This window comes from Magnolia sinica, chromosome 3 (genome assembly GCF_029962835.1).
Source record: "Magnolia sinica isolate HGM2019 chromosome 3, MsV1, whole genome shotgun sequence".
NCBI classification, from domain to species: domain Eukaryota; kingdom Viridiplantae; phylum Streptophyta; class Magnoliopsida; order Magnoliales; family Magnoliaceae; genus Magnolia; species Magnolia sinica.
In genome coordinates this window covers 136039-150950 of record NC_080575.1, presented here as the reverse complement: position 1 = coordinate 150950, position 14912 = coordinate 136039, and the positions used below count along the sequence as shown (strand labels likewise).

At 39.2% G+C, this 14912-nt stretch overlaps 1 long non-coding RNA gene across 1 annotated transcript in view; it reads right to left on the bottom strand.

The window, feature by feature from the left end:
* Positions 1-2730: 2730 nt before the first annotated feature.
* Positions 2731-14912, bottom strand: part of LOC131239169 (uncharacterized) — an 84401-nt gene continuing 72219 nt past the window's right edge. The window contains exons 4-5 of the long non-coding RNA XR_009168073.1: positions 3069-3243; positions 2731-2972 (exon numbers count right to left, since the gene is read on the bottom strand). This is a non-coding gene — a long non-coding RNA (uncharacterized LOC131239169). The remainder of the gene's footprint in view (positions 2973-3068; positions 3244-14912) is intronic.

Sequence of the window (14912 nt, the reverse complement as noted above, 5' to 3'; positions counted from 1 at the left end):
CAGCAAAACAGACAAAAAGAACAAAAAAATGTGTCTCAATCGCACAAACTCAGGCCAAAACATTCAACTCTAAAGACTATTCACATCTCGTCATAAACCTAGCCAGCAACAAAGATCCAAACAAAGGATCCCATTTCTCAAGAATAGTCAAAAAGCCTAACACATAAGATAATCAGATTTAAAAAATTCAGTAATTTCCACTGTCCTCTTCTTCAGGTAAACCTTCCCTTTGACAAGGAGAGAGAGAGAGAGAGAGAGAGAGAGAGAGAGAGAGAGAGAGAGAGAGAGCAAACAATCTCATTGTTTATCATCTCAATCTGTCGAACTCACCAATCTCATTGTTTAACAAACAACACTTAATGTCGAGTGTTTTCCAGATTCCGCATTAAGTAAAATTTTTCACTGTTAACAAACAGGTCCTAATATAATCAGTAGAAACTAGTAGATGTTAAAGATAGAATCAATCACAAAGAACAAACAGAGTAATAGGTTAAGAAAATAAAATAATAAAAAAGCTATGACTATTACATGATTATGAAAAGAGACTGTTTGATCATGAACGTCCACAATGAAAAGACTGATCTTACTAGAGTTTTAACTTACTGACACTTAGTCATTTATGGCATGAAATGGAACATGTGGCAAATCTCATGCTGCAAGGACCACTGTACTGTATACATGTGGAGAATTGTGGATGAGATCTGAACTGTTCGCTCAGCTATTGTGGCAGTGAATGGGGCAAAGACCAAAGATCAAGTTGATTGGAGGATATAAAACATAACTACGGGATATCCATGATCTGGATATGAGTATGGAGGTACCTAGCCATTGACATGATTACAAATTCACAACAATCTCTTTAATATACACTACTCGGGCTAGAGTTAGTACAGGTGCTCGGATTCTCAGTTGGCGCAATGGTCTGAAAAAATCATCCAATACGACTCAGGCATTGTCCAAGTCACATCAGTTTTCAAACTGAAATGAAATTAGTCAGCACACTGAGACAGGACCAGAACGGACCAAGTTGGGGCAAGTCGTCAGGTTTCGGTCCCCAGGTGAATCACAATTCAAAATCGCTACTTAAATCCATTGTTGGTAGACGTGGGGTCCATCTTTCAGTGAGCTGAACTGTTGATATGATCGGCCTTTGGTGGATAGCTAATAGAACAGATTGGGAAAACCCTAACCCATCAAATGGGGGTCAGCAATGCATGATTGAGAACAAAAATGCAGCAAAGTTCCACATTCAACCAATTAATAGCCAAGGATATCTTACAACATTCAAATGGTGGTCAGCAATACAACCACCATCCATTCAGAACCCCCACAGATCATCACCAATAGATCAACAATACCAGGCCTCACACTATACAACACCAGATAGCCCAAAATATGCAACAGAGGAACTAGAACAACCTACCTCCAAGAAAAGAAAATGCAGCAACACCGCTACCAGGCCTCTTTTATTCATTCCATGCTATATATTAATTGGATGTTTATAATCATCCAATTGGTGTTCTTTTTGCACCATGGGTTGCCCATGTTTGTATGAGGGAATGGACAGTCCAAATGGACGATTGGTCATCCTTGTGCCATTTAATAGTGCCAAGGATGTTGCTAACCTCCCAATGAAGGTGGGACATTAGCATTTCCTATTCAGTGTTTTAAATAGCGAATAGCGTGTAGCATAGCGTTCACCCCTTTGAACTGTGAGACGTAAGCTACATAAGCTACACACAACTTCTAGATTTTTAATTAAGGCGCTTGATTGCACCAATGTCATGATATTCTATACCAGATTAGATTGATTAATAATGAAATTTAACAAAATTTCAAGATATTTGATGCAACAAAATGCAACCAAAAGTAATAGGAAAGGGCAATGATTAAGTATAAAGGTAAAGAAAGAGCAATGAAACTAATTTAATGTTGTTATTTATATTATTTTACTAAAAGTATTACAAAGGTTAATTTTTATTGGAAATGGAAAAATGTAACAAATCATTGAAAACATGATGTGAGCTACATAGCGTGTAACATAATCTACATAACGCGTAGCATATGCAAATTATGATGTAGCATAGGCCATATCCGACTTAAGCTATTTTCATGAGCTACGTATCGTTGAGGCTATGCTACGCTACGCAGTTTAAGCTACACACTACATAGTAGAGCTATTTAAAATACTGGAAGACATATATACCAAACAAGGAGCATCAAGACAATATGGTGTTTGATCTCATAGATACCTAGGTGATACATGTTTGTTGGGTGTAAGGTGTTTATGTTAGCCTGGCCAAGATGATGCTGGCTGGAATCTGGATTAAAGTCCTGTTGTACTCTTATTTTAGTTCCTTAATAAAAGTTAGTTTTAGGCGATGCTAGCTGGACTAATATCTTGTTGTACTCCTATTTTAGTTTCTTAATAGAAGCTAGTTTATCTTTGCAAAGAAAAAGAAGAAGAAGATGATGATGATGATTACTCATATGATATTACAACAAGGAAGATAAAATTAGTCACATAATTGAATTGGAAGAGGCATTTGATACATCCAATAATCCATCATTTGTGCATGCAGCCACTGTACATGCAACAAACATGTGCACCTCTATCCAAAGCTTCCAATCCTGGGCCTAGTTCTAGATGTTGCATGATTCAAATATTACGCTGAACGAAACCATCTAATTGGTGATCGTCAAATGGACTCTAAAATGAAAATTAAGGAATGAAGAAAATTCAAAGAATAAATTTCCATTAGTAAGAGGTTAAAACTTACAATTTCCCAAACAATCTGAATTTGAGGCCCCGCCCCATCTAAAGATGGCCCCATGATTTGAGTTTGGATCAATACATGTATGCCACATGTTGTGCATATGGATCATCATTCACCATCCTCGTCCAAAGTATCAATGAATTTGACTCTTCACCATATGGACCAGACTAGTTTACTTTAAATGGAAGAAAATATCTTGAAAAAATAAAGAACCATTATAGTCTCATCATGAAGTTTCTTTTAGCAAGCACATATCCAGCATTTTTTATTTTTTTATTTTGGTAATTTTACCTTTCCTATCCGAGGCCGGTCCTTCAATTTGGTGAGCCTATTCCGAATATGTGAGACAGCTCCCCAGCATTTCAATGTGTTTGCAACATCATCAAGCCTCGGTAGATACTCTTCTTCAGTTAGCGGAAAGGATCTCTATAAAACAATGCCCATACATAAATGCATATTCCTTCAACTGGAAAATATGAAGAGAAACATTGGGAGATCAAACAATTGCAATCGTGAAAATTGGACTTTAGAATAATCTTATATTTCTTTTAGCCAGCATGGTAATCTTTCAACAAATTTGAAAGTTTTGACAGAAATCAGGTAATGTCTATTCTAATATCCTCTTGCATTCAAAGCATACTTCACAAAACTAAAAATTTGACTTAATTCAATGTTCAGTAGGGTTGTACTTTCTCCACATCAATCAAGCAAGCAATCAAAAGAATCTTTTGAATTTCATATATATAATAAAATGAAATAGAAAGGAGGGCTTGTTTTTCTTCTTTACAAAGTGAAAGAATCAATGGATATACAAAGGTCTTTGGTGTGGTGGGTCAGGTCATTCGAGCGCAACCTATTTACAGTTCAGTGGGTCAGGTTGGGATTGTGTTTGGTGAATTTTAAGTTTGGTTGGGTCACAAGGTTGGGATTGTGCTTGGTGAATTTTAAGTTTGGTTGGGTCACAAGGTCATGGGTCATGAATTAGGATTGGGCTAAAATTCTTGGCCCTTCTAGCAAATGGGTTGGGCATGGGCTGACGCTGAACAGGGCCAAACCCGACCCACTGTCACCCCTCTAAGGAAGGTGGCAAATGGACCATGCTTGAGCAGTGGCCACCACCAAATCCAGGCATATTTAGGATTATTACAGGTTCACGGAATGGATTGAGTAAGACCTAACTAGTAAATAGCCCACACCCTGACTTGAATTTTACCGATGGTTAAAAGATAAACTTATGCTCAAAAAACATAAAATTACTGATGTGCATGTTTCTGGACTCCCAACAAATCCAAACTCGGCCAAAATTTGCAATGCAAATAACTGCACAACACCATCCCTCCCAACAGGATAATTCTCCAAAATATAAACTGGCATGGGAAAAACAAAAATTACCACCAAGTACTGAATTTGAAACAAAGAAGATGAACTTATTATAGGTTCACGGAATGGATTGAGTTTAAGACCTGACTAGTAAATAGCCCACACCCTGACCTGAATTTTACCCATGGTTAAAAGATAAACCTATGCTCAAAAAACATAAAATTACTGATGTGCATGTTTCTGGACTCCCAACAAATCCAAACTCAGCCAAAATTTGCAATGCAAACGATTGCACAGCACCATCCCTCCCAACAGGATAATTCCCCAAAATATAATTATGTTGCAACTGGCATGGGAAAACAAAAATTACCACCGAGTACTGAATTTGAAACAAAGAAGATGAAATTACCACTGAAATCAAACAGAATGCAAGATAATGCTTCAATCAACTGGTCACTACCTTAAACTCACATCCACATAAGATAACTGTAGAAACATTGGGTCTGCAAAATATTCTTTTTGGCAAACAAGTAGATTCAAGAGAGTGATAAAAATTATTACCGTTGCCAAGGTTTTTCTAGGGTTTTCAAGGAGAAACCAACTAAATCATAAAATTCAGCAATAGGGTTTTCAAGGAAAACCCAATGCACATATATGCGTGCTCCTAATCTATGCACTTACTTGTAACAATCAGATGATTGACTCTCAAACTCAGCTTCTATTTCCTTTTCTTCTTTTTCTTCTTCTCAACTTCAAACTCAACAAGAAAGAGAGTGCTGGAAATGGGTTGTTGAAAGAGGATTTTTATGTTTTATGGACTTGAAACTGGTTTTAAAATTAGTTTTTGTCTAAAAAGAAGGTTTGGGAGGTATTTTGTGATGTGTTTTTTTTTTTTTTTTGAGAAGTGTAAGCTTATGGTAACAATATAACAATGTTATTTAAGTAATTTGAACTAAAGTATTCCAAGGATTTTAAAAACATCAAGGTCATTTGAGTTATTTTATCAAAATATACAAGTGCATATTTATTCATAACTTACAATCCGGGTGTCCTATTGACATGCCGTTTTCGCCAGTAACTCCGTAACTCGACTACGGTTACAACGGTTAGGCTCTCGGACCTAACGGATTTGAAAACTCGATGATGGCCCACTGCCAGATAAAATAAGGACATAATTGTAATTTCTCAAATTGTTTAATTTTAAGTTCATATATTAAAATTTGGACAGCGGGTTGAAATGCGGCTTGCGGCTCGATAACAGAACAACATTTTGGTCAACTCAAAATATTCTCAGGGCCAATGGACCTATAGTCAATGGCTATCTAGTGTATGAACCAGATGTCGGGGCCTCGGGTATAACCGGTTAGGCTCTCTTGAAGTGCTGCTGGGCTCTCCTGCATGCAATGTCTGAATGACTGTGTTGTCTTCCTAGGTGTCAAACAACTACCTGTTGTCTATCGTTGAGCCGCTAAAGTTCCTATTGGAGATGTGGGAAATTATTTAATACTCTGGAATTTGGGGCTTTTAAGACCCCGCCAGTCCCCACCAAGTCCTCTATGATGCATGGTGGTTTCAGCACCTTCTCATTGAATCTTGAGTGTTTCATGAGCATAGCTACAACTTTAGTCATGAAGGCTATAGCTTGGATGCTGCTTTGGTGTGGAAGAGGGTCATTTTCATATGTATCTGACTTCTTCTTATAGGTAATGTTCCTAGCCATGGGTCCATCAGCTCTAGTAGACTCCCTTCTTCCTAAAGCTGTCATGGTTGTAAATGAAACCACGGAAGTAAAAAAGAACAACAGTTACAAGATGGGCATTGGACACTGAGTGCAAGGAAAATAAAATCACAAAAATAATGATGAGCAATATTAGAAGATGTCGCATTGTGCATTAAAAAATTTAACGACTTCTCTAAAAGTTGATGGACTCCTATCTCTTCACTAGAACTATGTAATAAGCTTACTAGTTTAAACAAAACCTGCAAGCTAGAATTCAAACTTGATTTGTGTCTAAGACCTAGTTTGAAATTTTGAACTAGACTTAGAAATCAGTCTTAGGTTTTGCTAGTGCAACCCAACTGAGACAATGACCACAAAAGAGAAAACATGGGACTTTTTTAAATATCAAAGGAAGAGGGAGGATGGTAGAGAATCTTTCAAAACAAGTTCATTTATAAAAACAAAATAATAATAATAATAATAAATTTTAAAAAAAATCTTTATAAGAAGCTAAATGATTGATCTCCTCTTCAACCAGAGCCTTTTTATAGATGATTGCTTACCCATCAAATTGATCTATGACTTATGGGAATGTTTTATGGATGGTTGTGCTCATTTTGACTTGTATATGTATTGTGGTTATGGGAATGTTTTATGGATGGTTGTGCTCATTTTGACCTGTATATGTATTGTGGTCATCAATAATGGTGGTTAGGATTTGAATTCAACTTAAAGACATTTTTTTGTTTAAGTATCTTCAATTCAAGTTGTATTTCCAAGGTTTCATAATGTGATTTGAAATGGAAATAGGAACTTAAAGACATGTCCCTCACTTTCTGACTTTTACTTTTAAAAATGGCAAGAGGAAACTTTAGGTGACTACTCTCGTCAATCACAAATTGGGTTGACTTGAAGACGGGGTTTTTTTTTTTTTTTTTTTTTTTTATAACTTGCCCCAGCCTCTTGCTTTGCTTTGTGATATAGGTAGTTGTTCAACATCCATGAGGGACATGTTTTCTCAACAATCCATGGCTACTCTTTGGATGTGTGTGTGGTGGACATATGGTGTTGGTGGGCATATGGACATGTGGATTTCGAGTTCCTACCTAAATGGGCTTGGGCTGATGGGCCTAGGCCAGATTTAGCCTAGGTCAGGCTGGCCCATGGTTCAACTGGCCCAACATGCTTCTGAGGTAGGTTTTGACCAAGCTGATTGAGTAGTGGGTCAAGTGCAGGCTAGAATATAGCCATTTGAGTAAATGGGTCAGGCCCTACAAAAAATCTAAAACAAAATAAAGAAAAGTATGGATAAACCCATTGTCTAGACCCAAACCGAACTTGATTTCTTAACGGGTCCAATTTATTGGACCTGAACTCGTTAAATTCAGGTTTGGGTACCCTTGGCTTTTGGTGCCCATTGACAACCCTACCAACCCTTATGCGACTCTTGTGATAAACGGGTTAGATTTGGGTTAGGAGGCTAGTATCATTGGCTGCTTTTGATTTTGACCCAACTTAGACTGGACCCAAATTTTAATGGGTCGGGTCTAGGTAGAGCTGTACACGAGCAGAGTTAGCTTAGTAACTCGCTCGACTCGACTCGAAAAAGCCTGACTCGACTCGGATCGAAACTTTATTCGAACCGAGTCGAGCCTTTTTTTGGGAGCTCAGAATATTTCGAGTCAAGTCCGAACTGGACCTAACTCGACTCACCTCGACTCGGCTCGGACTCGACTTGGATCGAGTTTTAAGTGAATATATAAGGGTTTTAAATATAAAAAAAAAAACCCTCATTCGCCCAACTTAGCATCCCTAACCCATTTCTCCCTCCCTTTCGCCCAAATCGGCCGTCCATTCACCCAATACGCTCACTGTTCTCCACCGCCCGGCAACATTCTTTCTTCCAGCGTCTGTCCGGACGATCTCCTCTTCCAAAGTGAGTCCTCTCCTCCACTCTCTCCATTTTTTTTCCGGCGAGTAGTGTCCGTCCGAGTAGTGGAACACATCCGAAAACTTAGCTCGAACTCTGCTCGCACTGGAACGATCTACTGGCTGAGTCGAGCACGAGCTGGGCAAAGCTCGGCTCGGCTTGACTCGTGTACACCTCTAGGTCTAGGTCCAAAACTCTAACTGGATTTTTCAATGGGTTGAGTAAGGGGAGCCCCTTACCCAACCCAACCTAACCCAGTCTAACCCATTTGTAACATATGTCGAACCCATGCCCAAATATCAAAAGGTCACAATCACCCATTCCAAAAGGGTGGACAATCCTATCCAATTGTTGGAAGATACAATACGAAGTGGGGCACAACTTTGGTGGACCATATCTTTAAGGGTGGACAATCCTATCCAATTGGCACAACTTTTGATTCAGGTGCGTCGCCCATGCTAGGTCTAAGGTGCGCAAATCAGCCCCATCCGTGATTCAGGTGGACCATACAATTTGAAACATACAAGGCAATGCACACCTCTTCCTTTTGTGTGGCCCACCAGAATCACTAATAGGCCCCTTGGCTTAAATTTTGGTTTGGAATCTAATTGTTGGAGTGGTTTTTATATAATCATCATGGTGGGCCCATAAAAATCAAGGGGATGTCTTTATTCCAACTATTTCCGTTGTTGTGGCCCACCTAAATCACATGTCAGCCTGATTTTTTTGACCTTGATACTAATGTGATGAGATTACATGTCTAATTGTCAGAGTGGAATGTTGTTGTCAGAGATGTCTTTAATCTGACATGAGGGTTCGATGACATCGAAGCCGGTCGATGCCATCGAGTTTTTTCGGTATTTTTAGCCTTGGTTGCTGGACTGTTTTTGTCATTTTTCGATGTCATCGAAGGTTTACGTAGATTCGTTTGCGGAAACGCAAATTCTGCGAATTTTGTTTCCTGTTTCGTTCTCTTGTTTCTAAGTCTATAAAGAGGGGTGAATACAGGACTATGAGGTATTCTAAGAGGTTCTAAGTATTTCTAAAAGGGTTTTAGGGTTTCTAAAGGGGCTCTAGGGCTTCAAGGGTTGGAGAAAAGATGAGGTTTGAGGATTGCTCTAGCCGGGTTAGTCCTCTATCTTTGTAATATGTGCTTTCATAGTGGAATTTTCCATCGCTTTGTGTCGTGGTTTTTTCCCGCAAGGGTTTTCCACATTAAATCTCTGTGTTTCTTGTGATTGCTTGGTGCTCTTGGATTGCTATCCTAGATCCATATCTGTGTGATTCTGCAGGTCAAAACCAGTGGTATAAGAGAAATCGTTGGGGCACAGATCTGAATCTACAGGATTAGCAATAATGGGAAACACTAAGTTTGACATTGAGAAGTACTCACGCAAAAATAATTTTGAGGTATTGAAGATTAAGATGATTAGTCTATTAACCAAGCAAGGCGAAGTTAAAGCTCTTGAGGAGCGGAAACCGACTATGAAAGATGAAGAATGAGAGACTCTTGATAGTAATGGTTTAGCCTCCATCCGTTTATGTCTAGGTTCTCTACAATGTCATGAGGGAGAAAACTGCGGCTAACTTGTGGGTGAAGTTAGAGTTAGAGAATGTCTATGCGAAAAAATTATCTGAAAATCGCTTACACTTGAAGTCACAGTGGTATACCTTCAAGATGGCAGAGGGTGGAGATCTGGAGGCCCACATTAGCAAATTTAATAAATTGGTTTGCAAATTGTTGGATATGGAGGAAGTTATGAAGGATGAAGAACAAGCATGTATGTTGTTGAATTCTCGTCCGACATCGTATGAGTCATTCAAGTACACGATGTGCACCATAAATAAAACCCTGAGTGTCGACACCGTTATCTCAGCTCTTCAAGAGAAGGCCATGAGAAAGCGTAACAACGACATGGGGACATCTTCCGATGCACTGATTACGAGGGACATGAATTCTAAGCAAGGTACAGGATCTTCAGGGTCAAGAACTAGGTCCATGGGCAAAGGCAAAGGCAAAGGTAAGTTAAAGTGCTAGAATTGTGAGTTGAGAGGACATGTGAAGAAGGATTGTACAAATCCTAGATATAAGAAAGAAGACTTGAGGCTTCATACAGGGAGGCCAACACTGCCACGTTAGATGGAACGAGTGGATATGATGGTGATGTCTTAGCTGTGTCTACAATCAGTAGCTCATATGATGATTGTAAGTGCAAGTGGATTCTAGACACGGGCATCCTTTCACATGACTCCTCATTTGAGTTGGTTCGCCAGCCATAAGGAGTGCGATGGTAAACAGGTGTTTATGGGCAATGACATTGCCTACAATATTGTGGCTGTTGGTACGGTGCGCATCAAGATGTTTAATGGGGTGGAGCGTACCTTGATTGATGTCAGGCACATTCCTGATTTGAAGAAGAATTTGATTTCTCTTGGTGTACTTGAGGCAAAAGGATGCAAATTCACGAGTATTGATGGTGCCCTTAAAGTACATGTTATCATGAAAGCACGACTCGGTAATCTTTACAGGTTGATAGGGAGCACTTCAACAGGTGGAGCTGTAGTGGCTGTAGCAGATTCCAGCTTTGCACGTGTGTGGCATGCTGGGCATGGCCACATGAGCGGGCAGGGCATGAAGGCTAAGACGCACGGACAGAGATATAGAGCAGGTGGAGTAGTCACCTGTGAGAAGAATCATACCGCATAATCGCAGGTGATTGGCGAGGTACATGGACGACTCCAATATCACAGGGGATCCGTCTTCTATTCAAACCATTATGATGTGAAATAACCAACAAACCATTGGATTCCTTAGTGTCAAAAGTAATATATTTTCTAAGCTCCCTTTAAAGTTAATCTCTATGTAAAGTTCAGCATCTAAAAACTTACCATTATGCTCTCTTCATTTTTCTAAGCTCCTTCAAGTCTTTTCTTTTCTCTTTTTTGTACTCTTTCTTCCCGTTCTAAATTAGCTATAGCAACGATGACAAACACCACACTTGTAAATTTAGAATTTTCTTTTGTTTTATAACGATATGGTGTCCCCGCCCCTTTAAGGCGAGACTATTCCCTGCGAAAGAACACAATCACCTGCCAACCACGCGCATTAGGTAATCCACGGGAAGGGGAACCTAACCGAACTCGTGTTTTAGGTAAAGAAACCCACAACCAAAGACGTACTCCCAAACTCGTGACGAATAATCCACAAGGAGGGGAATCAAACTTGGAGTAAGCAATTTTTATACAAGGTAATATCGTCTACCCATATGAGGACTTCGATACTAGCAAAGTTTTAACTAATTTGATCTAAATTTACTCATAGAATTGTAGAGTTTAATATTTAATCCACCATTGACAGATACCATAATCCTCTTACTCGATTTCTAAATTTTTTCCCCTAGCCACTTTGAGAATGGAAAGTATAGATTAGAATATACGGATCAAAGGCTTTGATGTATTGATTTTATTTTAGCATAGATCGCCCTTTGGTATTCTTCTTATCAATTTATTTCTTAATCATTAAAATTTTCCTAGTGTTTAATTCTGGTGCAGAATCCTTTTGAAGATGATGCATAAAATTTGTCTATTTTAAATGATGCTCCAATATTTTCAGCTAAAAAAACATTTTGTTATGAGTGGCTTCCTAATCCAAGCCTAACTTCATCTTCAGGTAAGAGTTTGACCATTCTTATTTGTCTTGATCCTAATTAAAGATCGACGATTATTACTTTGATTCCACGACTAATCAACCCTTGTGTAAAGTGGTGTGAGATTTTGCCTATTGAAGATAGTCCAATAGAAAGTAAGCAATATGCACATATTCATGGGACCTCACCCGATCGTCTAGGACAAACCAAAACCTAAAAATGATCATGGGGAAGGAGCGAAGTGATAAGAGGAAAGGCAGAATTTTTAATTCAAATAGGGGATGTAGATGAACTTTTTCGTTGAACGAACAACTTATAGGCAATCAGAGTCGGTCAACAAGCACCCGAGTCGAGTCAGCACGGAGTCGGGTCGGGTGTAGTGGGTCTCCGGAAGTGGGGATTATTTTTAAAAAAAAAAAATCCCCAGTTACACGTGCGTCGAGTAATCCACAGGGAGGGGAATCGAACTCCTGTTAGTGGGGAGCAAACCCACGAATAAAGTCATTCGCCCAAACTCATAACAGGTAATCCACATGAAGGAAACAAACTCGTGTCTGTGGGGAGCAAACCCACGACCAAAGTCGTTTGCCCCAAATCGTGATAGGTAATCCACGGGGAGGGGAATCACACTCGTGTCTATGGGGAGCAAACCCACAACCAAAGCCATTCACCTAAACTCGTGATGGGTTTTGGGAAGGTTTTTTTTTTCTTTTTTATAACGACAGGGTGTCCCCGTCCATTTAAGGCGAGACCATTCCTTGTATATGCACACAATCACCTACAAACCACGTGCATCGACAAATCCACGGGGAGGGAATTGAAATCAGTCGTTAAGCGGCATGAGCATATGCCTATAGGAGCAGGATCAAGCTAGAAAGGAATGGACAGGCGTAAGTCGGACCAAGTTAGGGTTGACCCGACTTAACCCGATGATAAACCCCTTCGAGGATTCCCTGATACACGTGTAGAATAGAGCAACGAGTCGAGTCGGACCAAGTTAGGGTTGACCCGACTCAACCCAGTTTTGAAATAGACTTGATCCGAACTCGACCCAACTCGGTAAGCAAGTCCAGCATGCCTGACCCGATCTGAGTCCAGGTTTGGCCTAGACTAATCCAAACTGAGTCCGACCCGGTCACAGGTACCAAGTCGACTCAAGTCGGCATTGCGTCGGGTCGGGTGTGGCGGGTCTTCAGATGTGGGGATTAGAAAAGGAAAAAAAAAAAAAAACCTTCCCCAATTACACCACGTATATCGAGTAATCCAAAGGGAGGGGAATCGAACTCGTGTCTGTGAGGAGCAAACCCACGACCAAAGTCGTTCGCCCAAACTCATAACAGGTAATCCACGGGGAGGGGAATCAAACTCATGTCTGTGAGGAGCAAACCCACGACCAAAGTCATTCGCCCCAACTCGTGATAGCTAATCCACGGAGAGGGGAATCATACTCATGTCTATGGGGAGCAAACCCATGACTAAAGCCATTCACCCAAACTCATAACGGGTTTTGGGAAGTTTTTTATTTATTTATTTATTTATTTATAACAACAGGGTGTCCCTGTCCCCGTTCCTTTTGAGAAGTGAAACCTCACATCTTTCGAAGATCTAAGTAAAATGAGAAAAAATGATTGGGGTAGGCTCATCCTTGATTATGTATTTGACTATCCTTCTGTTGGAGGTGAATGATATTCAACATTTAGTGAAGTTGTGTATTGTGTGCTTAGGGTGTAATTAGTTATATGCGTAAACTGTCAAACCCTACTAAGATCAAGAGTATCCCAAAATAGGAAAGACACTTAGCATGAAGATTAGTTTGCCTCGAACAAAAATATCATTCATAAGTGGTATTTTCAAATAATCTATTTTTTAGAGATTAATAAGTTAATCTATATATGGAGTTTCATTTATTGATAAAAGGTCATTCCAACAACAAATTTGGGGCATTTAGTTTTCACCTACTAGGAAATCTTGCTTGAAAATCATTTTTAGTTTAGATTCTTCATACTTTCTTACTTTTTTTTTTTTCTATTATTTACATTTCTTCTTTATTTATGTCCTTCCTATTTATTTTTCGTTTTGTATTTTTTGTCTAAGTAAAACCTAAAACCGACAAAAGAATTTAGCTATGGCTCATTTCAAATTGCCTTCTTCTTTTTTTCTTTTTCTTTTTGAGAGAGCTTCATTAAAAAGCCCATGAAATGCGCAAAAGAAAACAACCCACCTACACAATTAAAAAACATGTGAGAGATTAGCAGGATTAACTGGCTTTACATAAGAAGCCCAACCCAAAAAATACATTTAATTTCCCTAACGACCACAACATGCGAAGAACTACAATTCTGAAAACATCTCCTATATGAAAGCAATCTCCACAAAGCTTTCCCCACTTTTCCCACCCCTCTTAAACGCCATGACCACAGAAGGTCCACAACAGAATTCGGCTTCACCTAAGCTTGTATGGAGAGCATTGAGAAAGTAGTCCCACATCTTTCAAGCAAACATGCAATGAATGAAGAGGTGATTAATTGACTCAGCATCTCCCATACACATTATACATATGTTAGGGAGGGTAAGGGATCTTCTTTGCAAATTATTGATTGCCAGCACACCCTTTCTTCCCACAAGTCAAGCGAACATTGTCGTCCATGGTGGGCTCTGATGACCTTATACAAAAGAATAGACGTGGTACTTAATCATCTTCCCCATAGTTTCTTCCCCATTAACAATTAAAGGGCATTATTATTGTACATACTATCACCTATTGGAATTTTTGGTAGACCTCATAAATATATTTGTGTATACCTTCATACATCTCATTCATTGAAATTAACCGCCATTTAAAAACATCCATCAGAACGAACAATTAAAAGCCACTATCATTGTATAGTCATACAAATAAGGGCCTTCGACTAGAAATTGGCCGAGTTGTTCAAACAAGTATGATTTTTAGAACTCGTCATATACACATGGCTGGATCACTGGAAAGTAGCCCTCCATTTTAAGGAATTTGACAATTGAGAACGGGCCGGGTTACCCCTTCTTCAACATGATATAAACTTGGCCATATAGAAAGTTTGGTCTTAAAAGTCAGCGAGTCGTTCAAACAAATAGGACTTTTAGAACAAGTCATACACATACGGGCCTTCCCCAAAATATGAATGGTTTGGATCAATGAAAAAGAGACCTCCAACTTTAAATCGATCATATCATTGAAACAAGTACAATTTTTAGAATTAGTCACACACATACGAGCCTAGTCCCACCTCCCCCGATTGATTTGAATCATTGAAAAGTAGCCCTCCATATCAAGAATACGACCAATTGAGTACGGTCATACTTATATCCCGTTTCGACTTGAAATAAACTCGGTCATAACAAAAATTTGGTGTTAAAAATCGATCGAGTCATTCAAACAACTAGGAATTTTAGAACTGGTCATTCAAATACAGGTCTTCCAAACAAATTCAGAAATTGTTTGTATCACTAAATAATAGCCTTCCGGCATTAAATAGGCCGAG